The following is a 22959-nucleotide window of genomic DNA, read 5'->3' as shown; positions in this document are numbered from 1 at the left end:
ATAAAAACAGCGTCATCGTCCCCATAGATTATAGGTTAGTTTGATTATGAACTTGATGGATGTATATTGCTTTTTGTGTTTGAACAAAGTATATTCGCTTATGGGTTGAGAGATAACCCGGTAAAAATATGTCAATTGTTTTGCATGATGTAAGTTTTTCATTTAAATGCATTCTAAGCAGTGTGGTTTAAAAAAAAAAAAACAGATTTAATTGTTCAGGGACAATAAGCAGCGGGGCAGAATTCATTTTGGTAACTGCACGCATTAAGACGGTTACAGCCGAATACGCGGCGGGCACCTGCTCGTACAGCGCCTGCCTAAACTAGTTATTTTTCGCACCTTGTGCTTAAACATTCAAATACACAGAGTTATGTGTCAAAATACCTGTCTCCTCGTCAACACAGTCATTTGTGTCTTAGATGAATGTAATATAAAGCATGTGTAGTTGTAGGCTATATGAAATCCTGGCATAATATGATGAAATTTAAAAGGGATAGTTCACAAAAAAAAAAAGTAATCATTTACTCAGCCTCAAGTTGTTCTGAACCTGTCTGAATTTCTTTGTTCTCCTCAACATTAAAGAAGATATTTTGAAAAATGATTGCAACCAGTTTCTGGTCCCCATTGACCCCAATAGTGTATTTTTTCATACAAGTCATGGGGGCCCAGCAACTGTTTGGTTACCAGTATTATTCCAAATATATACTTTTGCTTTCAACAGCAGAAGGAAACTCATACAGGTTTATAAAAACAACAGAACTTTTGGGTGAACTATTCCTCTAAAGCAGTCTCATATAGGTGCTGTTGCCATTTGTGTTGATAATGCAAATCAAACATTAGAAAGAAAATCACTCACTGTCCTTGACCAAATCACATTTGTTAAATAAATAAGAATGAATGTACATTGAATTTATACAGCAAAGACTATTCAGTTTATTTGTATGTTTATTTTATACAATATAATATTTCTTATTCAATGCTTTAAGTGTTTAAAGAAGGTCGAATTATTTGTTCTATTGTAATTCATGACTGTTTACTTATCTTAAGTATAAGCTTGCTTTTACTTAGGCTAGTATTTATTTATTTATTTATTTTTGTCGATATTGAAATTTGTAACAAGAATTAGTATTTCAAGGCGTCAAAAATTTTGATGGAATAAAAATCCTATTTAAAGCTCTATGGGGGGGGGGGGGGGGGGGGGGGGGGGGGGCAGTAAGTCTCAGCCCCGGGGCCCAGTGAGGTCTTAATGCGGCCCTGCATGTTGCTCCTTATCACAGTGAGACATAATTATTCTTTATAATAAATCTTTACTGTAATGCAATGTCAATTAGTGTTGTATTGCATTTGGGTGTTTATTGTCTTCCACATTTCATCAGTCAAAGCATCTCTATCTGCATGTTATTCAGCTGTAGTGACATGACATACAGCCAAGTATGGTGACCCATACTCAGATTGCTCTGCATTTAACCCATCCAAAGTTCACACACACACACACACACACACACACACACACACACACACACACACACACACACGCACACACACAAACTCTGTTACACACACCCACACACACACAGCAGTGAACACACACACACCGTGAACACACACCCGGAGCAGTGGGCAGCCATTTATGCTGTGGCGCCCGGGGAGCAGTTTGGGGTTCAGTGCTTTGCTCAAGGGCACCTCAGTCGTGGTATTGCTGGCCCGAGACTCGAACCCACAACCTTAGGGTTAGGAGTCAAACTCTCTAACCATTAGGACACGACTTTCCCTTTGACGCTAATGATATCTGATGCATTTGTCCATATAAGATATTTCCTGTGTCTCACTTGTGAAACAGGCATTAAAGTACATGTTAGGGTTAGGTTTGACCCTGCTCCATAATGCTCACATCCTCTCATCTTGGGTAAAAATAGAAAAATAATACTAAAGTACTTTGTAATGCAGTAACTTGAGTAGTTTTTCAGCAAACTACTATTTTACTCTTACTTGAGTCATATTATTTTTCAGTACTTTTACTTGTACTCAAGTAAATTATTCCTTAATAGCAATACTTTTACTTAAGTACAATTTCTTAATACTATTTCCACCACTACGCATAAGTGAATGAGACCTATTGTTCTGCACTATTTGTAGCAAGAATGCACAATCATCTAAACGCTTTTTTTAAAAATAGCTTTCATTGTCGAGCTATTCCTACAGATCCCTATAAGAGTTTTGGAATACACACTAAACGTAAGCTTACCCTGTGCTAGGTTCGAAAGGAGCTAAGTGATATAAACTGTACCCAAATGTAACCGTGATACACACTAAACGTAAGATTACACTGTGCTAGGTTCGAAAGGAGCTAAGTGATATAAACTGTACCCATAAAAGGAATATCAGACCGGGTAAGTAGTAACCAGTAACCTTTACTCACATTAAGTTTCATATAAACCAGTTGAAACACAATTGTACAAACATGTATATAAAAAAAAAAAAAAAAAAAAAATGGGCCCTTTAAAAAATGAGTCTCTGATTTTGTCCTTTTTGTAGTCGGTAAAGTCTGTTTTGTGATCACTTTCTGTATTACTCAATCCTGTCAATCGTTCGTCCCGGTGTCAAAAAGTGTGTGTCAACCAGTTCTGTGACAGTTCCTCCTTTTAAAAGGAAGTTTGCACTTGGATGAAAGTGGGTACCAGCTCCGGCGACTGATGCTTTCCTACCACCAGGGGAAACGTTCGATGAGTTGGTCTGCGGTTCTCAGTCAAGATCACATGGGAGGGCTCGCAATCGATAGAGAAGGATCTTCCAAGTAGTTTTCCTCTGTCACACCTGTAGTTTCAACTTGAAAATAATCACACTGGGAGGAGCGACAGCTAATATGTTTATCTGTTCAAACAGACCTTACTAAAGCATAAATAATGTTCTATACCATGTTGTAACACAAGACATACTAAAGCACTAACAACCATGTAACATAGAATCACATGCTGCATAATACTAAATGATCACATGTTCAGGCCTATTTATCACATTTTAGTTCAACTTCAATATCTCAACTCAATTTCTAGAATATACAACATACACAACCTTATACTTAATTAATAACAGCTGATAATAAATCAACAAAAATGGCATACTCTTATATCCCTGGATTAGAGAAAAACTGTAAACAATACAGGCTCTACATAAATTAAGTTGCAACACATAGCTGTAGTTGCAATATTAATACTCTAATTTGAGTACCCTTTTTAAAAACAAAATGTTTTATCTACTCAAAGCAGAATTTAAAACATTAAAGTTTAACATTTCCACTCACAACATTAAAATATAACATTCCCTTTCCCTTTTAGCACTCTGTTAACTTTATCCCTTCAAATAGAAATGCTGCGTAATTCACTCAGCTATTCCTCAAAACAAAACAAATGAACATAAAAACAGCTGTGTTCAGGTAACTTAAAATATCAGCTTACTATTTCTGTACTCTTTGTAAGCTTTGTATCACAGTTAGCAAGCGATATTAACATCATGCAGTTCACTAGCTTACCGAGACAAATACAGGTGGAAAACGGAGTTTTCCAAACTCTCGGTTGCTCCTCCTTATTCTGTCTTCTGTATTGGTTCTTTAGCTTGCTAATACACTCACTTTTATCACTCTGTTAACTTTATATCTGTAAATTTCCTCTCGTTTCCCGTCGCCATCAATCGTGTTCGTCTTCTCTCTTTCCCTCACACACTCGCGTGCATGGTTGAATCACGCAATTTGCCTCGTCTCCTGTCAATCATGTTCAGCTAGGGGAGGAACTATCACTCCTGATTGGCTGATTTCTTCCTAAGGGATATTAATCTATTTTGGCAGATTTTTTTCTAAAGAGATATTACACTATTTTAATACAATTTTAAAGTAATTTTAACCCTGTATTGCCACTGGGTTACACACTCCCCTCCTTAACTAACATGAGTCCCTTCATGTTCTCTTTTTTCTAATGATTACTTTCAAACGTTTCAACTAAAGCTCGATTAAATCCCTCTAGAATGGTCTGGGCAAAAGAAATCAAGGGACTGCCAAGTTGAGGGTAAGTAAATTTCCTAGGTGCTCTTCTGGAACGTTCTGACCTACGAGGAGGTTCACTGGTTATCTCATTGATGTCATTGTCTGTTTCAACAGTAGAACTTGGGTCACTGGTTATATCTGTTTGGGGGCTATTCTTTTGAGACTGACATTGCGAATCCTCTCTTCCCATTGCAAGTTGCTCATGTAGGTACTCCTCTAGATGTTGTACTGATAGTTCCTTTCCATTTGGGATGTGTTGATCTCATTTACTCTCTCTGTTTCCATATCTCCATCCATTTTTTCAATTCTTTCCTCAGGTTCAACTGCAAAAGGTAAGTTCTCTTCAGGTTCAACTGCAACAGGTAAGTTTTGCCTGGGTTCCACTGCAACAGGTAAGTTTTCCTCGGGTTCCACTGCAACAGGTAAGTTTTCCTCGGGTTCCACTGCAACAGGTAAGTTTTCCTCGGGTTCCACTGCAACAGGTAAGTTTTCCTCAGGCTCCAAACACATGGAACTTCTCTCCACAGAATTAGGACCGTTTCCAGCAGAGGACACGTCAGGTAAGGTTCCAGGTAAGCTTTGTTGTTCCATGCCAGGTAGGGTTTCAGAATCAACAGGTAAGTATTCAGCTCCAACCCGTGTGCTTCTCCTGCGAGCTGCCTCACCATTTTCCTTAGGCATATCCATGACTTTAAACAGTGTTGTCTCTACTTCAGAAACTTTGATGGGGTAAAATTGAGGATCCATATCATCATCATCCTCTGAACAGGTAAGTTGTTCACTTGGTTGGGAAAATGTCTGCTTGGTTCTGAGCCTACGTGCGGGTTTTGGCTCGACAACTTCTTCCTCTTCTTCAGAAAGGAAACCACAAGGTAGGAGCAAATCACGATGTAATGTGCGAGTTGGCCCATCCTGACCTTCAGGACACACCACATAGACGGGTAAGTCTCCTGCTCTCTTTTGCACAATATAGACTTTTGACTCCCATTGGTCAGCCAGTTTGTGCTTTTGGCGAAGTCTAAGATTTCGCACAAGAACTCTGTCTCCTGCCTCAAGTGTGGATTCTCTTACTCGCACATCAAACCTCTTTTTGTTCTTATCAGCCACTTTTTCCGCGTTTTTAGTTGCAAGCTGATAGCTTTCCCTCAATTGAGACTTGAGATTTTTCCACATACTGGGAATGTGAAGTAGATGAACTGTCTTTGACTGGTAACCCAAATGCGATGTCTATGGGTAATCTGGGCTGCCGCCCAAACATCAATTCATATGGTGAAAACCCTGTGGCATCGTTTCTCGTGCAATTGTATGCATGAGTGAGTGGTTTGACATGCTCACTCCACTTTGTCTTCTCCTTTTCCTGCAAGGTTCCCAGCATGCTCAGTAATGTGCGATTAAATCGCTCCACTGGATTTCCTCTGGGATGATATGGGCTTGTCCTCACTTTACGGATGCCGGCCAAAAAACAGACCTCTTTGATGGTTCGCGACTCAAAATCGCGCCCCTGATCACTATGGAGTCGTTCTGGGAACCCATAGTGACTGAGGAACTGCTCCCATAGACATTTGGCAACTGTGCTGACCTTTTGATCTCTCGTTGGAATGGCCACTGCATACCGTGTAAAGTGGTCGGTGATTACCAGGATATCTTTGGTGTTATGACTATCCGGTTCCAAAGACAAAAAGTCCATACAAACCAGTTCCATTGGCCTGCTGGTGTGGATATTGACCAGAGGTGCAGCTTTCTCTGGCTGACTTTTCCTCTTGACACATCTCTCAAAGTTCTTGATCTTTGTCTCAATATCAGAAGCCATTTTTGGCCAATAGAACCTTGACCTAACCAGCTCAAGAGTACGTTCAATACCCATATGTCCCATCTGGTTATGGAGACTGGTAAGTACTGATGACCTTAACACATGTGGCAGAACAAGTTGGAAAACTGGTCTATTGTCACACTGTCTTCTCCTGTACAATAGGACATCCTTCAATTCAAGACGACTCCTCTCCCTGAGCATCAGCTGAAACTCTGGTGACTCAGCCTTGCAACTGGTAGGTACAGGTTCTTGGGACTGAATACATTCTATGAAGTTTCTGATAACTGGGTCTGCTCGTTGTAGTTTTGCTAGCTCATCTGTGCTGTACTTTGGAACTGTAAGAAGACTTGGGAATCCTTCCTCCTCAAACTCAGTAGGGACGGCCTCTGGATGTATAGTTAGAGACTCTACTAAGCAAGGATTAGTGAAGTCTTCCTCACCACAAACAAGAATATGGCACTGACAGGCCGCCCTGACTGTTTCTTTGCAGCAGAAATCATTGCTCTCAGGATTTAGATGGTGAGAAGTGAACTCATGTATCCTCTGACTTTCGCCCTGAGACTGGTTGTCATTTATTAAATCACCATGAGGCCTCCTTGACAACCCGTCAAACGTAACAGTGGACAGTAAAGCTAGCCAACGATAGCTAGTGGCATCTAGTTTAGCAGTGGTAAGTATATACCTCAGCGGATTATTGTCAGTGACAACTTGGAAGTAGTTACCGTACAAGTAGTCGTGGAATTTTTCAGTGATAGCCCACTTTAAGGCTAAAAATTCCAACTTATGCGCTGGGTATCTTGCCTCACTGCGTGATAATCCTCTACTGGCGTAGGCAATGACACGGCTCTGTCCATCCTGTTCCTGATACAATGCCGCTCCAAGTCCAGTTGTACTGGCATCTGTGTGAAGGGTATATGGTAATTTAGGATTTGCAAATCCTAACACAGGGGACGATGTGAGCTTGTCTATGATGTTCTCGAAAAGCCTGCTGACAAGCAGAGGTCCATCTTTCCGCAAAAAGCTCCTTGGGGTGAAAGTATTTGCCAGGTGGTTGGGTTGGCTTGTTTCTCCTTTGAGTTGGTGGATAACCAGCAGTCAGGTTGGTCAAAGGCTTCACAATCTTGGCATAATCTTGTACAAATCTCCGATAGTAACCAGAGAAACCCAGGAAGGATTTTAATTCTTTCAGGGTCTGAGGTCTCGGCCAGGTCTTGAGTGCTTTAACCTTTTCTGGATCCGTCTCAACTCCGTTCCTTGATACAATGTGCCCTAAGTAACGTACTGATGTTTGGAAGAAACAGCACTTTTCTGGTGATAGTTTAAGGCCACTATCTCTTAGTCGGTTCAAGACACTGATCAGTCGTTTTTCATGTTCTTCCAAAGACTTTGAGAAAACAATCAAGTCATCAAGGAAAACGAGCACTTCCCTCAAATGCATATCACCCATGCACTTCTCCATCAAACGCTGAAATGTGGAGGGTGCATTCGTTATCCCTTGTGGCATGCGGTTCCATTCCCAAAAAGGATGAGTATCTTGCAAAATGTCTTGAACTACTGCTAGCTCAGCAATGATACAGTTAGTTGGTAGTGTTATATCATGTTCCGTTTCGTCGTTTCTCAGTATTACAGGTACCTTGTAAGGATGTTGAGTTGGCATGGTGATAAGACAACAGTCTGTGAAGATTCCACCAGGTAAGGATGACATCGATGGAGGCTCCAACAAAACCCATGACTCATTGGTAACGGTTCTTGCACCAGCAACTCCTTGTAGTATGACCTTCTCACCAGCAGGGATTGTGGCAGGTGTACTGCCTCTGAGTTTTACCACCGAAGCGTTGCTGGTGTCGTAGCTGCAGGGTTCTGAGTACTTGGGCATAACCACAAAATGTGGTAGATCTGAGAGTGTTGTCATCACAGTACTCTTCATAAAGAGGGTCCAGAGTGTTCGTCCCAATGAGTACTGGTATACTGCTGTTTGAGCGAGTGTCTGGTACTATCAAAGCTAAAGTTTCTACTTCTGGTTCTGAAGCGATAAACTCTTTAGGAAACTTCAGACTTATCGCCACATATCCAGCGTAAGGGACAGGTTCGCCATTAGCTCCTTCAACCTCTAATATGTCACTCACAGGTTTGATTATGTACTCTAACAGATGGTCATTGTAGAACGTCTGGGATATGGTGGTAACCTGCGAACCTGTATCAAGTAAGCAGTTGCACCCGACTCCACCAACTTCAACATTAGCTGTGCGCTCTTTCGTCCAACAAGTCCTTTTGGGACACTCCTGGCTTGTTTTACTTTTCTGTTCTTTCAATATTGCTTTGATCTTAAGCTTTTCTTGAGGACTTTTCTGTTTTTCGGTTCCTGATCGTCCTTCCACAGGAACCGCTTCTAGTTTAAAGTGGAGGGGTTGCTTGATGCAGTCTTCTCATCCCCAGCCTGTTGCTTTTCTTTTAGCTCTTTTCTTTTAGCGTCAACCAGCACAGGATTAGCAGGGTTACTGCAGCTGCTAATTATGTGACCATCTTCCCCACATTTAAAACAGTACCAAGGCCGTGGTCTCCTAGTGGTCACAAACTGAGCTGAGGACTGCTTCTGAGACACAGGCTGGCTCTCTTTTTTGGCTTAGCCCTCTGAGCATTAGGCACTTTATTTCTCACTGCTTTCTCTCCCTTGGAAACTGTGAAAGCAGCAATCTGAGCTTGGAGGTCAGCAATCTGTTTTTGAATCTGTTTCATGGTCGAAGGTATACTGTTATCTTGGATTTTCATGTCATAATCAGGGATTCCATCGACACACACAGCTTGTGCATTAGCCTGGGCTTTTATTTTTGTGAATCCGAGGTGCTGCTTCATTCGACTTGCCTTGGCGGCTCGCTTATCCTCTTCAGTCCGCAACAACAACAAAAACTCTGAGAAGGTGGGTGGTTTATTTTGTCTCTGTTCCAGCTGGAGAGTTGCGATCACTGTATTGTCCCAACACCCTCTACAGAACTGTCTGAGAAACATACTTTCCAAATAACCATCACCTACAGCCCCACATTCAAAATCTGCACTCAAGGATGACTGCAGTCTATGAAGGTAGGTAGATGGTTTCTCACCTGAATTCTGGTGAGTGTTAAGAAATTTTGCAAATAACTTATCACCATCCTCTACAGTTGCATATGCAGAGTCAAGCAAACTCAGGTAATCTTGTGGAGTAGCATGACGATCTAAAGGCTTCACTACATTAGCAGCAGGGGGTAAAAGGCTATCAACAATTCTTCTCACCAACTGTGAATGAGAAACAGTCGGATCAGTCAAGTAGAAGTCAACACTGGTTCGCCAGGTTTCATAATCCACCTCATAGTTCGGGCAAGGGACTTTTCCTGAGAAAATCCTCAATTTGGCCGGTGAGTGCAATTGAGATGAAATTTCTGCACTTTTCACAATGTGTTCCACCACTACCCGCTGAACTTCAGGTGTGCTGAGGTGATCAGGAGATAAGGTAAAGTTAGGCATGGGATCCCTCATAACAGATGGAGTGAATGTAGCTGTTGGTTCAATGTAAGACTGTCTTTCACCAACAGTTTGACTTAATTCACCAGTGGAGTGAGGGTTAAGTGGAGTTTCAGTGGAGTTATGATGTTGTCCCAGTTGAGCTGGTGTGGGTCTGGGCTGAGCTTGAGTCATAGGTAAGATGGGCTCTATCCTTTCACTCACTGGCGGAGTTGGCTCATGAACTGTCTCTACTTGTTCCACTGGGGCCTGTGCTCCAATAGTTTCTGTAATCCTTGTCAACTCCCCTCGCAACATGTCCTCAAATGACACACCACTTAATCTGGCTATGTTTCTAAGTTCAGACAGAAAAGTGTGAGTGACTTCAGTGCCTAGTTTGCTGCTGTGAACACTAGCTAGTGTTTTTACGTGGTGTATGACATTGGAGTCCTCAGAAGTGGGTCTATCTAGCGGCAGTATAGTTTCAAGTGACTGCAGTGTTGCACCTGATTTAAACTCGATGATGGCTTGTTTGTGATATTCAGACTCAGGATTCTCAATCTTAAAGATCCTACTGATTGACCCCCATTGCTTTAAGTAAATGAAAATCTCCTCATCTACAGGGGTATAGGATAACCCACTTACTATGAGTGAATTTGGTACTTTGATATTTTCGTTCTCAACAATCTCCATTTTACAGGTGTAACACTCAACCCTGAAATTTTCAAACTTTTAACTAAAACTGGCTTTCCTGTATGGCAACAGTCTACTCACAAAGCTCCTGGCTGGCTCGCCAAGTTTATGTAACCGTGATACACACTAAACGTAAACTTACACTGTGCTAGGTTCGAAAGGAGCTAAGTGATATAAACTGTACCCATAAAAGGAAATATCAGACCAGGTAAGTAGTAACCAGTAACCTTTACTCACATTAAGTTTCAAATAACAGTTGAAACACAATTGTATAACATGTATATGAAAAAAAAAAAAAAAAAAAAAAAAATGGGCCCTTTAAAATAAATGAGTCTCTGATTTTGTCCTTTTTGTAGTCGTTAACCTTTTGAGCGGTACGGTCCCACATATGGGATTCTAATTTCTGTGCCCCTGGGCGTATGGTCCCACATATGGGATTTAGAACGTTCGGTGACGTCGCATAACTGCCAAATTCAAACTGCGTTTTCGCGCCTTGGCTGGCGCTGAGCCAGAGAGAGACGTGCACTGCTCTTGTCATATTATCACAACTATGCAGTATTATTAACCACGTAATGCATATTTTAGTTTTCAGATTTAAATACACATAAGTACTAGTAAAACAATACATTGAGAGTTTGAAAAATACAGGCATATGTCTATGGAAGCAACAATAATAACCAATTCAAATTTAATTTGCAGATGTTTTTATATTCATATCAGATACACATAGTGTAAGTTACTATAAAGTTCACTCTATTCTTCACCCAGTTCATCGGCCACTTATTAGTTGTATTTCGGGAGAAATCGATGAATTCACGTGCTGTAAATCCGACTGACAGGACTCTGAACTGCAGCGCGAAAAAACATGGCGGCGCCCATATCACATTTCAGATCCCGATCAAGATAATTTAGAAAGCTTTTTAAACGACAAAACACACTCATTTACACACATTTATGAATCGGAATATCAGATTGTTCATGACATGGTATGCAAGTTTGTGAATATTTTAAATAAAAAAAAGGAAAAACGAAATAAAAGCAATACATCTGTCATACAGTCTTATTGTAGACGCGGTGTGTCACGCGACAAGCCTGACACGTCGCCATGGAAACAGTAAGGGGAACGTTCTAAAATAACGGTCGTCTTAAAAAAACTCACTCTGGGGGGACCGCTGGAATATTTTAAACTCACCACTGAAAAGGTTAAAGTCTGTTTTGTGATCACTTTCTGTATTAATCAATCCTGTCAATAGTTCGGTGTCAAAAGTGTGTGTCACCAGTTCTGTGACAGTTCCTCCTTTTAAAAGGAAGTTTGCACTTGGATGAAAGTGGGTACTAGCTCAGGCGACTGATGCTTTCCTACCACCAGGGGAAACGTTAGATGAGTTGGTCTGCGTCTCTTCAAGATCACACTGGGAGGCTCGCCATCGATAGAGAAGGATCTTCCAAGTAGTTTTCACTCTGTTCATAAGACCTGACCTGTTTATTTCAAACAGGAAATTTAAAATAATGTTCTATATATGTTGTACAACAGTCATACTAAAGCATAACAACCATGTAACATTAAGAATCACATGCTGCATAATACTAAATGATCACATGTTCAGGCCTATTTATCACATTTTAGTTCAACTTCAAATCTCAACTCAATTTCTAGAATATAACATACACAACCTTATACTTAATTAATAACAGCTGATAATAAATTCAACAAAAATGGCATACTCTTATATCCCTGGATTAGAGAAAAAACTGTAAACATACAGGTTCTACATAAATTAAGTTGCAACACATAGCTGTAGTTGCAATATTAATACTCTAATTTGAGTACCCTTTTTAAAACAAAATGTTTTATCTACTCAAAGCAGAATTTAAACATTAAAGTTTAACATTTCCACTCACAACATTAAAATAAAATCATCACAGAAACCATATAGTATTTTTTATAACATTCCCTTCAAATAGAAATGCTGCGTAATTCACTCAGCTATTCCTCAAAACAAAACAAATGAACATAAAAACAGCTGTGTTCAGGTAACTTAAATATCAGCTTACTATTTCTGTACTCTTTGTAAGCTTTGTATCACAGTTAGCAAACAATATTAACATCATGCAGTTCACTAGCTTACCGAGACAAATACAGGTGGAAAACGGAGTTTTCCAAACTCTCGGTTGCTCCTCCTTATTCTGTCTTCTGTGTTGGTTCTTTAGCTTGCTAATACACTCACTTTTATCACTCTGTTAACTTTATATCTGTAAATTTCCTCTCGTTTTCCCGTCGCCATCAATCGTGTTCGTCTTCTCTCTTTCTCTCACATACTCGCGCGCATGGTTGAATCACGCAATTTGCCTCGTCTCCTGTCAATCATGTTCAGCTAGGGGAGGAACTATCACTCCTGATTGGCTGATTTCTTCCTAAGGGATATTACACTATTTTGGCTGTTTTTTTCCTTAAAGGGATATTACACTATTTTAATACAATTTTAAAGTAATTTTAAACCTGTATTGCCACTGGGTTACACTAACAATGCTTTTTTGAATGAATTTGCAAAGTTTATTGGAAATGTTGCAACAATGTATGAAAATATTTTATTATTGGGTTATTTTAACATTCATGTTTGTTGCCCTGGTAAACCGTTATCCAAGGACTTTTGCAAACTTATGGACTCTTTCAGTTTCTCTCAATGGGTGCGAGGTCCGATGCATAATCAAGGTCATACCTTGGATCTGGTTTTCTCACATGGTCTTTCTATCATGAACTTGGAGATTAATGATACTGGCTTTTCTGATCATAAATCTGTGATATTCGCTGCTACTTTTCCTCGCACATCTAGTGAAGTTCCTGTCCTGGCCCATTGGTCTCGTTATTTTTCTCTGACAGCCTGTAAGGATTTTGCGGCTGCATACATGGCTGTTGAATCATCATTGGATGAGTTTCGGACTTCAGAATATAATGCTGATGAGTATTTCAATCATTTTACTAACTCTTGTTTGAACATTGCTAATAATATTGCCCCTTTGAAATGTAAGCATCCTAAACAAAAATCTGCGCCCTGATTTAATGACTCTATTTGTTCTCCCAGACGAGTATGTAGAAAGGCTGAATGCAAATTTTGTAAGGAAAGACTGCAGGTGTCATACGAAATGCTAAGGGAGTCTCTTTCTGTATTTAAGAAGGCTGCCAAGTCAGCTAAATCCAAATTCCTTACTGAGATTGAGTCCCAGGATGATCTTTTCAACTTAAGATTCTGTTTTAAATCCTGCTGTAAATGCTTTCTCTGATGTGTCTGATTCTCTATGTGAAAACTTTCTGTCTTTCTTTGTTGATAAGACAAAATTGTCAAGACCTCACTCTCTGCAGACGTCACATGCCTTGTCTGAAATAACCAGTCGCTCAGTCACCTGGAGTGTGTTTGATCACATTTCCTTACAAACCTGTAAAGATATTATTTCATATTTAAAACCCACCTCCTGTCATTATGATTTTATTCCTTTATTTTTTTTTAAAGCAAAATGTAGATATCATATACATATAACGTATGATAAACTCAAGCAAAAATATCACGTTTTAACGGTATCATGGTATTGTTGTTACAACTCTGAAATGTGTTATTTTGAAATGACTGGGTAAAATATACTATTATTATATATATATTCCCGCTGGACACAATATATTTTGTCTTTGAGCAACATATAGATTATTAGAAACAGTAGAATTTGTTTTTTTTTTGTCCTTGATTTGTTTCCTAAAAATAAAAAAATAAAGACTGACATCTTTATTTAACCTAAATCTGTAATTACAGTTATTTAATTTTAGTTATTACACGGCTCTGTGGAATACTTGATTCTGATTGGTCAGTCGCGACATTCCAAGGTAGGCTATGTTATGCCTCGATAACACTGTAAAAGCTAATAACACAGGCTCATCTGGGTAACAGCAGTCGGTACTCTTGCTTGAACTAACAAACTGGTAAGGTTTTAAAACATTTTCATCTTAATTGTTTTATTACCTTAATTATTTTGTGGTGAAATGTTGTGTAATATGTGATTTGACTGCACTGTTTCCCTTAAATGTCTTTTTAGTTTGAACTTCCCGCTTGTTCACGGAAGCTTTGCATTCAAATATTTCAACTCAAATTAATATTTTGCATCTAATTATTTTACTTATGTCGCAAGTAGCCGTGTCGGGGTCCTGATCACCCTGTCGGGGTTTATTCTGCGAGAACAACCAGCTGGATGTACATTATCCCTTACTTAACAGACTTCATATTTTTACATAAATGACATTTTGGAAAATGATTGCATTGCAACGCAGTTTGTGCAAGTCCAGAACAGAGAGTTGCAATAAGGCAAAAAAACGGCCCGTTGCCGATCGCGTAAAGGTCAAAGTATATTTCGGCCGTCCGCGCACCATCGGCATTACGTTATTTTCATCATCAAGAGGGCTCGACGACAGCAGCGCGCCCCGTGGTACTGTGCATATGTCTCGCTCATCCGTCTCGCTCATCTGCGGTTGAGTATAGAGATCGCTAAGACATGTGACCAACTGGGCGGCAACGTCATCAGAACGCAAAAAATTATGGGTATGTTTGGCCAGTTTACATGGGCTGGCATAGCATGCTAGTGTTCTGGCATGAAATAATGAAAAATTTTAGCGTGGAAAACAGAATATAATCATACAAAATGCAGCGGACTAAAGAAAACATTGTCGGACCATACCGCCTAAAACTAAATCCTAATGCAAAACGAAATATGACGAGAAAAAAAAAGGGAATCAAAGGACTGGATCCTTAAGAGCAGAGCGACTGGTCAAGGGACGTCAAACTGTTGCCGAACTCCCAGCACCCATATATTTACAACTACATGATACTAAGTGTTAGTGCATACACACACAAAGTTTTTCTATGGACTTTTTATAATGTAAATGTATTCATTTAAAGGAACTTTACATGTTAAATATGTAAAGAAACTGAAATTAAGTTGGATTGTTATTATTATTTAAGTTATGTACTTGTGTTTGCAACCAAAGAACAACTGATTTTGCACAGTTATTTCTTAATACAGATAAAGGAGGCAGAATTTTCATTCAGTCTTTGTGTATTTTATAATTTACAGACATGGCTAAAAAAATCATTACATGTGAGAAGAGACATTACAAAATCTTTTGGAAAACAATAAACATTTACATATTAGATGTGAGCATGGTATATAATTCGCCAAAAGGGCTTGAAACCGGTCTGTGTTCGTAGCTTTGACCACTCAGTATGGCCGAGTACAGAGAAGGGGTCCATTCAGGATCACACTCCAACATTTCATAGGCAGGTTTGCCTGCAAACACAGTCACCAAATAAATTGCTATGTAGCCTAGATGTACAACATTTAAAACTGATTAACGTTACGCTTCAGTACATGGGTAACTTAAGCTCATCTTCTAGCCATTTCATGCTACTTAACAGTTAACATTGGCCTAACGTCAAATCTAATGGTCTGGTTGAGTCAAACAAAACACACTGGTTATTTGCCCACAACATAACATTTACAGAGTAATTGTAACTTACCTTTGTGAAAATGTTTTGAACACACAATCGTGTGGAGTGTTATCGAAGGTAATCTTGGGCTCCCTTACTGCTGCTAACGTTATCCATGCCATTCGTCAACTTTTTGTCACCTTCTGAAACATGGCTTTTACTATTATTTTTCCACGCTGGAAAACGATAAAAGGACATTCCGTTCTTAAGCTTTACGCCACGTCTATCGTGAGAACGACTATTCCAGTTTATAACAGCGTTCTTCCCTCCATGCATAGAAGTCTGGCGCGTTCCCAAAATGCTTTGCGTTCACCACTGGGAATACGTCATGATGACGACACATTAGCAATCTCTATACTTTTGAAAGCTGTGCAGACGTGGCTGTGTGCGAGATGGAAAGGAACGCTGAATGTGAAGTGTACCCTGGCTGGGCAGCTCCTTAAGTTCGGCCATCCTACACACATGCAACTGACCGCTCGCTCGCACCAACAGGAGGAGGAGGGGTCAGTGTTACTCTCTACACTAGTGGTTTTCAAACTTGTTCCTGGGGACCCACAGCTCTGCACATTTTGCATGTCTCCCTAATTTACACACCTGATTAAGGTCATCAGCTCATTAAGGAAAGAGCTCTCTTGTTAGCTCAAATGGATGAGTGTCAGATCAATGACATATGCAAAATATGCAGAGCAGTGGGTCCCGAGGAACAGGATTGAAAGCCACTGCTCTACACTGCACTCAGCCTGAGGGATTCCTACTCTTTTAGTCTTTGAGGAGACGTGGAAAACAGCGCATACTGCAGAAACAGTATAATGGAAAATATTAGTGGTTTTGAAACCGTGACATTTTCAAATTGCGGTATACCTTGAAACTGGTAATTGGCACATGCCTAGTCTAAAACATGCTTCCGTCACTCCTTTTATGAAGAAACCCAATCTTGATGTTTCTGTGTCAAGTAATTTTAGACCGATTTCCAATCTCCCGTTTATTTAAAATTTTTTAGAAAAGGGAGATCAAGTGACCCACCAATAGCAATGGCGGTGTTGTTCGATTGCTCCCTGACTCGGTATCCTTAATCGGGGAGCAACTGGGGGTTCAGTGTCTTGCTCAAGGGCACTTCCACCCTCAATACCCATGGCTGAAGTGCCCTTGAGCAAGACACTGAACCCCCAGTTGCCTCCTTCACTGTGTGTACGCTCACTTCTGGCTCCGGGTGTGTGTTCACGGTGTGTTCACTTCTCACTGCTGTGTGTGTGCACTTGGATGGGTTAAATGCAGAGCACCAATTTCGAGTATGGGTTACCATACTTGACAAATGTCACGACTTTCACTTTCACTTTCATGTTCAAACCAGGACGGGGGCTATAGGCCTGAAGGTTATTGAGTTCGGTCTGTCCTTCTGCTCAGAGTTGAGGTATCCTTGGCCAAGTGTGCTCCTAATATGTCCAGAACTTCCTGGCCATACTTCCATTCTATATAACATAAAGATGTAATCTACATTCTATGGGCTCCAGAGACATTCCTATATGATGTAGTGTACAGTGCTTATTGGATAAACTACTACACCACCCCTGCATATGCAACTATATAATGTGTGAATGTAATAATAAACGGGGAAGAAGTTTGTTGAGCAGACTAAAAAGCTTCATGTTCATTTACTTCTTTCCATGAGCTCATGCAAGGACTGAGAATGGTCGGACGGCATTGAAAAGATAAAAACAGAATTATGTGTTATTTAACACTCAGTAAAACTATCAACATTTGGTTAATTTTTGACTGTTTTCTTACGGGCTACAAATGAAGATGGCAAAACGTCAATTGGCACTGGCTTCGCCAGAGAAAAAGCGAGTTGAAGACCCTAATTAAGTTCCTGAGGGGGAACTTTGCACCATTGTTGCCAACGAGCTAAAGATGCACCTTAGCTTTGTCAGGGAACTGTTTAAAGAAGAATTCGCCCCAATTGTGGATAGATTTGGAGTTCTGGAAGAGGATGTTCGTCTGATAAGAAATAATTTTGACAACATGCAAACAGCTCTTCATCACGCAAAAAAAGACACTGTGGAGGTTAAGCTAGCAGTGGACTCCCTTCAGGAAAAGTTGTCGAGAATTGAAGATAAAAGCCGCCAGTCCAATATCTGTCTAGTGGGTTTAAATCAAAGCTTAAATCTTATTTTTTATCTACGGCATTTAACAACAAATGAATTTTACTCTGTGTATTTTACTTTGCTGTTTGAAATTCTCTTTGGAGAAGGCCCTTGTCTAGACTGATGGAGAAGACCCTTGTCTAGACTGGTGACCAAGAACCTGATAGTCACTCTAGTTGAGCTCCTTGATCAAATCAGGATATAGGAGAAGTCTACAGAAGGACAAACATCACTGCAACACTCCACTGATCTGGGTTTTATGGCGGTGTGGCAAGGCTCAATCCTCTCTTGAGTGAAGACACATGAAAACACACTTGGAATTTGCAAAAAAGCACCTAAAGGACCCTTAGACTGCGAGAAACAAGATTTTCTTGTCTGATGAACTTCAAAACTATTTTTTTTTTTTTTTTTTTTACACCACTGGGCCTAACCATTTTATAGTCATATTTTCAGCGCCATGGAGAAAAATTGGAAGATCTGAAGCTTGCATCGGTTTGATGGTGTTTATGCTACAAAAATGAAAAAAAAAAAAAAAAAAACGATGTGCGTGAGGAACATGTAACACTGATTCCAGGTATCCTGAGAGGATGGGCAATGGAATTTATTTTATTCCATTTCCTAAACCCAAACAAAACAGAGCAAACTGTCTGTAAGCATTCAACCCTAATCCCAATGAAGGCAATTGTCACACGGTAGTCATACTCTTATTAAGTTACAATTTTCATCTTCTCAAGCAGAACATTAATGTCATCTTGTCTTTCAGAAATGTATCTCTGGCTAAAACTAGCTAAGCTGAAGTTAGTGAGTCCATGTTAACGTACAAACCTAAATAGCAGACTGTTCTCACGTCATGTACAGTGTAAAAAAACAAACATCTACATTTCAGTGCCTCTCCATATTAAAATTGTTAAACGATAATTAGTTTAATCATACCCTGTGATACATGAACAGTGTTGATCCAGCATGTTGTCATCCGCGATTGTGAGTACTGTAATATGAGGCTTCACCTGCTTGCATTGTGATCTGTAAACCGTCGCTTCCAAATTAATTGAGTTACCCACCATATTTATTTTAAAATATTTTATATATGAAGAGTTTGATTCCAAAATGCAGTAAATCCATTTTGATTAATTTGAGTAAAAATGTGTTTTCCTTACCAAGAAAGTGGCAAGATGAAAACCACTATTTTCTGTTTCAAAGTTTCACATAGCATCTTTAGGTTATAATAACATTAAAAATTCAAATCCAGATTTGCAGATCTGCGATTATGAACGCGATATTGCATAACTTATCAGTAATGTAAGGCTCTGTGTATTAAATGCCGCTCCATCTGAAAGCATGCGATGGAGATTTATCACAGAACCAGCTTTACTGATGAGATGCTCATAACAATCACATGCGATTTATCGTGTAGCCCTAAGTTTGTTTGTTGATCACAAAGTACAAAGTAGATGAGGAAAACTAGGATGCCTGGTGTATTCAGAGCACCCCCATTACTGGAATGGTGCGCTGTGATTGATTGTTACTGTTTACAGTGCGTGGAATTGTGAACTGTGATTGGTTGAGCGGATATATCGCGTTCTGCAGAGAAAGGAGACTGGTGTTTGTCATACCGACCAGATACTAAACTGATTTAAATAAAAAATTTACTTTTCAATACCGACCATATACTATACTGATTTTTGCGGAAACAATTTTTTTTTTTTTTAATGGCATTTATCGTGTTTTGGAACCAAACTCTTCATATCCCTCTATGCACAGGTGAAAAGAGTACAAAAATATTCTACTCAAGTAAAAGTACCATTACATTAATGAAATTTTACTTAAGTACAAGTAAAAGTACCAGTCTAAAAATCTACTCAAGTAAAAGTAAAAAGTAGCTCATTTAAATTTACTCAGAGTAAAAATACTTTAGTTACATTTTTAACAGTGGGGAGGGGGGCAAAAATGGGACCAATGGGTTGTCAAACTCCGTTCCTGGAGGGCCACAGTCCTGCACAGTTTAGATATAACCCTAATTAAACACACCTGATCCAGCTAATCTGATCATTTAGGCTTATTTGAAAACTACATGATATGTCTGCTGGAGCAGGGTTAGAACTAAACTCTGCAGGGCTACGGCCCTCCGATAGGCCTATTAATCTCAGACTAGTTGTTTTTAATTAAAGGAATCAGTTATTTAGAATAATAAGACATTTGGGCTGTTACCAGGCAAATCAGTATCAACAAACTCATCTTTTCAATGCAGACGAAATGCAGAAGCTTCATCGGAAGTGACATTTAGATTTATTTACACACTGTTTAGTGCAGGACAAGAATGCGTTTAACCTGCAGTTACAAATGCATGAATAATGTTTTGATATACAAGACATAAAATGTTGAATACTCATCTGAAATGATAAGAAATTAATAAAAAAAAAAATCAAAAGATACTTTAAATGTGAAATTAAAATGGCCAGTATGTGTCAGCAAGTCACTGTTAATAAGTGAGTCATTGCGATTGAACCGAATCATTTATACGGTTGATTTATTTAGGAACAAAACACTTTCATGTTGCTCAGAGACGCAAAACTGTGCTTTGGTGGCTGTGTTTGGAATTATTTTTTGTTGTAGAAACAGAGGACAAGGGAATATTGTTGCGCTCAGATGAAGGCTAGTTGTAAGTCCAGGTGCGTGAAAACCAGTAAAATGTTGAAGAGACTGTAGATGGTTCGCACTCTGAAAAACTAGACAAAGTCTTTAACAAAAAGAATCAGTCATTTAATGAGAGCAAGAGCAGACGTTTCAGCCATCCAGCTATTCTCAATACTCATAATGAATCAACAACAAACATGCAGTCAATTAATACCTGATAGATAATCAGGAAACAAGTAACAGGTGCAAAGGGAGGCAATTGATTCAATCTAGCAATTGATTACATGTAAATCTACTCACGTGGTGTACATTTTGATATGCCCCTGCCCATTATTGTATGTAGGCAAAACTATCAGGGCTTTTACGAACGAGAATTTTGGAACATTTGAGTGCAATCAGGAGATGTGATGCAACTTCGTCTGTTTCCCAACATTTTCAACTAGCTAAGCATGCACTTTCTGACCTGAAATTTCTGGGCATTGAAAGGGTTTTGCCTAAAAGAAGAGGTGGTAATGTAGATAAAAAACTGCTACAGAGAGAATCTTTTTGGATTTTTGAACTTAACAGCCTTTTCCCGAAAGGGATGAGTGAAGAGATAAACTATTCATGTTTTCTGTAAATGCTTTTATTCTTTTCTAGAGATGAATATTGTTAACTTTTCTATTAAAAGAATTGTGCTTTTACTTGTTCTCTGGGCTATAGGCTAATATACTTTGAAATGAATCATATAAGTGAATTCTTTTTTTACATGACTGTATGAATGTATATTTGTCTGAATGTGTTAAAACTTTTTTTGTGTTTCTTTGTAGCATGTGGAAACGTCTGCTCTTGCTCTCATTAAATGACTGATTCTTTTTGTTAAAAACTTTGTTTAGCTTTTTCAGAGTGTGAACCATCTACAGTCTCTTCAACATTTTACTGGTTTTCATGCACCTGGACTTACAACTAGCCTTCATCTGAGCGCAACAATATTCCCTTGTCCTCTGAGTTCCTTTCTATTGTTTGCTGCTCCACCTTTACTTTTTTGGTGAAGATGTCATCCTTTAAAGAGATCAACCAACTGACTGACTGCAAAACTACCACTTTTACCTTCAGTCTTGAAGATTCTCAGAACATTTTGTTCCCAAGAGATGAAACTAATGCTCTACAACCAGAGGACATTGAATTCTCTATGAAACGCTACAAATATATTATGGAAAAAGAGATTCGTTATAACCTTCATGGTTCTACATTGAGTGAATACTGGAGAGCTAGTCGCATACCTAGAGGCCTTCGTATCCAGAAGGCTCCTACTATTGGTCGTGAAGACCCAGCCTTTTGCAATAGATGGTGTGAGATCATGAACAAGGCATCTCTAGACCTTACTCTCCTGGTTATAGAGTTCACACAAAAAGAGTTACTTAAGACTAAACAAGACATCGATGAGATTCAAACCTCCATCATTGATTCCCATGATGAGACTGTGTTCAAACAACATACTGAGCTTCTTGAGAAGTCTTTGGCAAAATTCAAACAAGATCTACAACAAATCAAGATCAAAAAATTTCGCAGAGACACAATGGATTACAGGGATAACCAAGTCTACACTTGGCTTAATCAGACCAAAACTACCAAGCCACTTCGTAAAGTTCGTTTTGAAGATGGTGCCTCACTGACCTCAGCGTCTAGTGTTGAGAGTGATTTTTTTTTTTAGGAGGACAGTCCAGCGACACCGACAGCCTCCAAAGTGCCACACGTCCACGCCTAAGAAGACGCGCAGAGGTCGACGAGGCAGTAAGACCAGACAGCAAATCCACATCAATGGTGAGGAAGCAGAGCCGGAAAAAGACAACTTAATCTTCAACCTTACAGGCAACACCCTACACCCAGATGAGTAAGCCTTTTAAATAAGGGTTTGAGTTTTTGTCCCCTAGTAAACCCTGCTGATTCCTTTGTCACCAAAATAGAAACTGTTTAAATTTTTTTTCCCGCAATCTGAGACTGAAAACCTATTATAAGGACACTACAACTACCTCTTCTCAGATTTACAACAAACAGGAGCGAGGTAAATTTAAACCTACAAGTACTTTTTGCCCTCCCATCGTTAACCCCTCATTGGATACTTTCTGTAGACTTTGTTGAACGTGATGTTGAGCAGCTTTTTAGCAATCCTCATCCTCACAATGGCATGAATAATTTGACACTTTCTGAAAAACAGGCCCTTGACAAACTTTGCAAAGATAAAAATATTGTGGTAAAGCCAGCTGATAAGGGAGGTGGTCTAGTAATTATGCCTAAAACCCTGTACGATCAGGAGGTTCTAAGACAATTACAAGACCTGTCTTACTATAGAGCTTTGCCCACTGATCCTACCAGTAGATTTCAAAAGGAAATATAACTATTCCTACAGCAAGCTCACTCCTCTTCTCTTATCACTGAACGAGAATTTCAATATTTGTTAAATCGTACCCCAACTAGACCAGCCTTCTATATTTTGCCTAAGGTTCATAAAAATTTATCTAATCCACCAGGTCGTCCAATTGTTGCAGGTAATAATAGTCTTACTGAACCTCTTTCTAATTTTGTAGACTTCATTCTTAGACCTTTGGTTACTTTGCTCCCTAGCTATCTCAAAAGACACATCTGACTTTCTTAAATGTCTGT

This window comes from Cyprinus carpio, chromosome A22 (assembly GCF_018340385.1).
Source record: "Cyprinus carpio isolate SPL01 chromosome A22, ASM1834038v1, whole genome shotgun sequence".
Taxonomy (NCBI): domain Eukaryota; kingdom Metazoa; phylum Chordata; class Actinopteri; order Cypriniformes; family Cyprinidae; genus Cyprinus; species Cyprinus carpio.
This window is presented reverse-complemented; position numbering follows the sequence as displayed.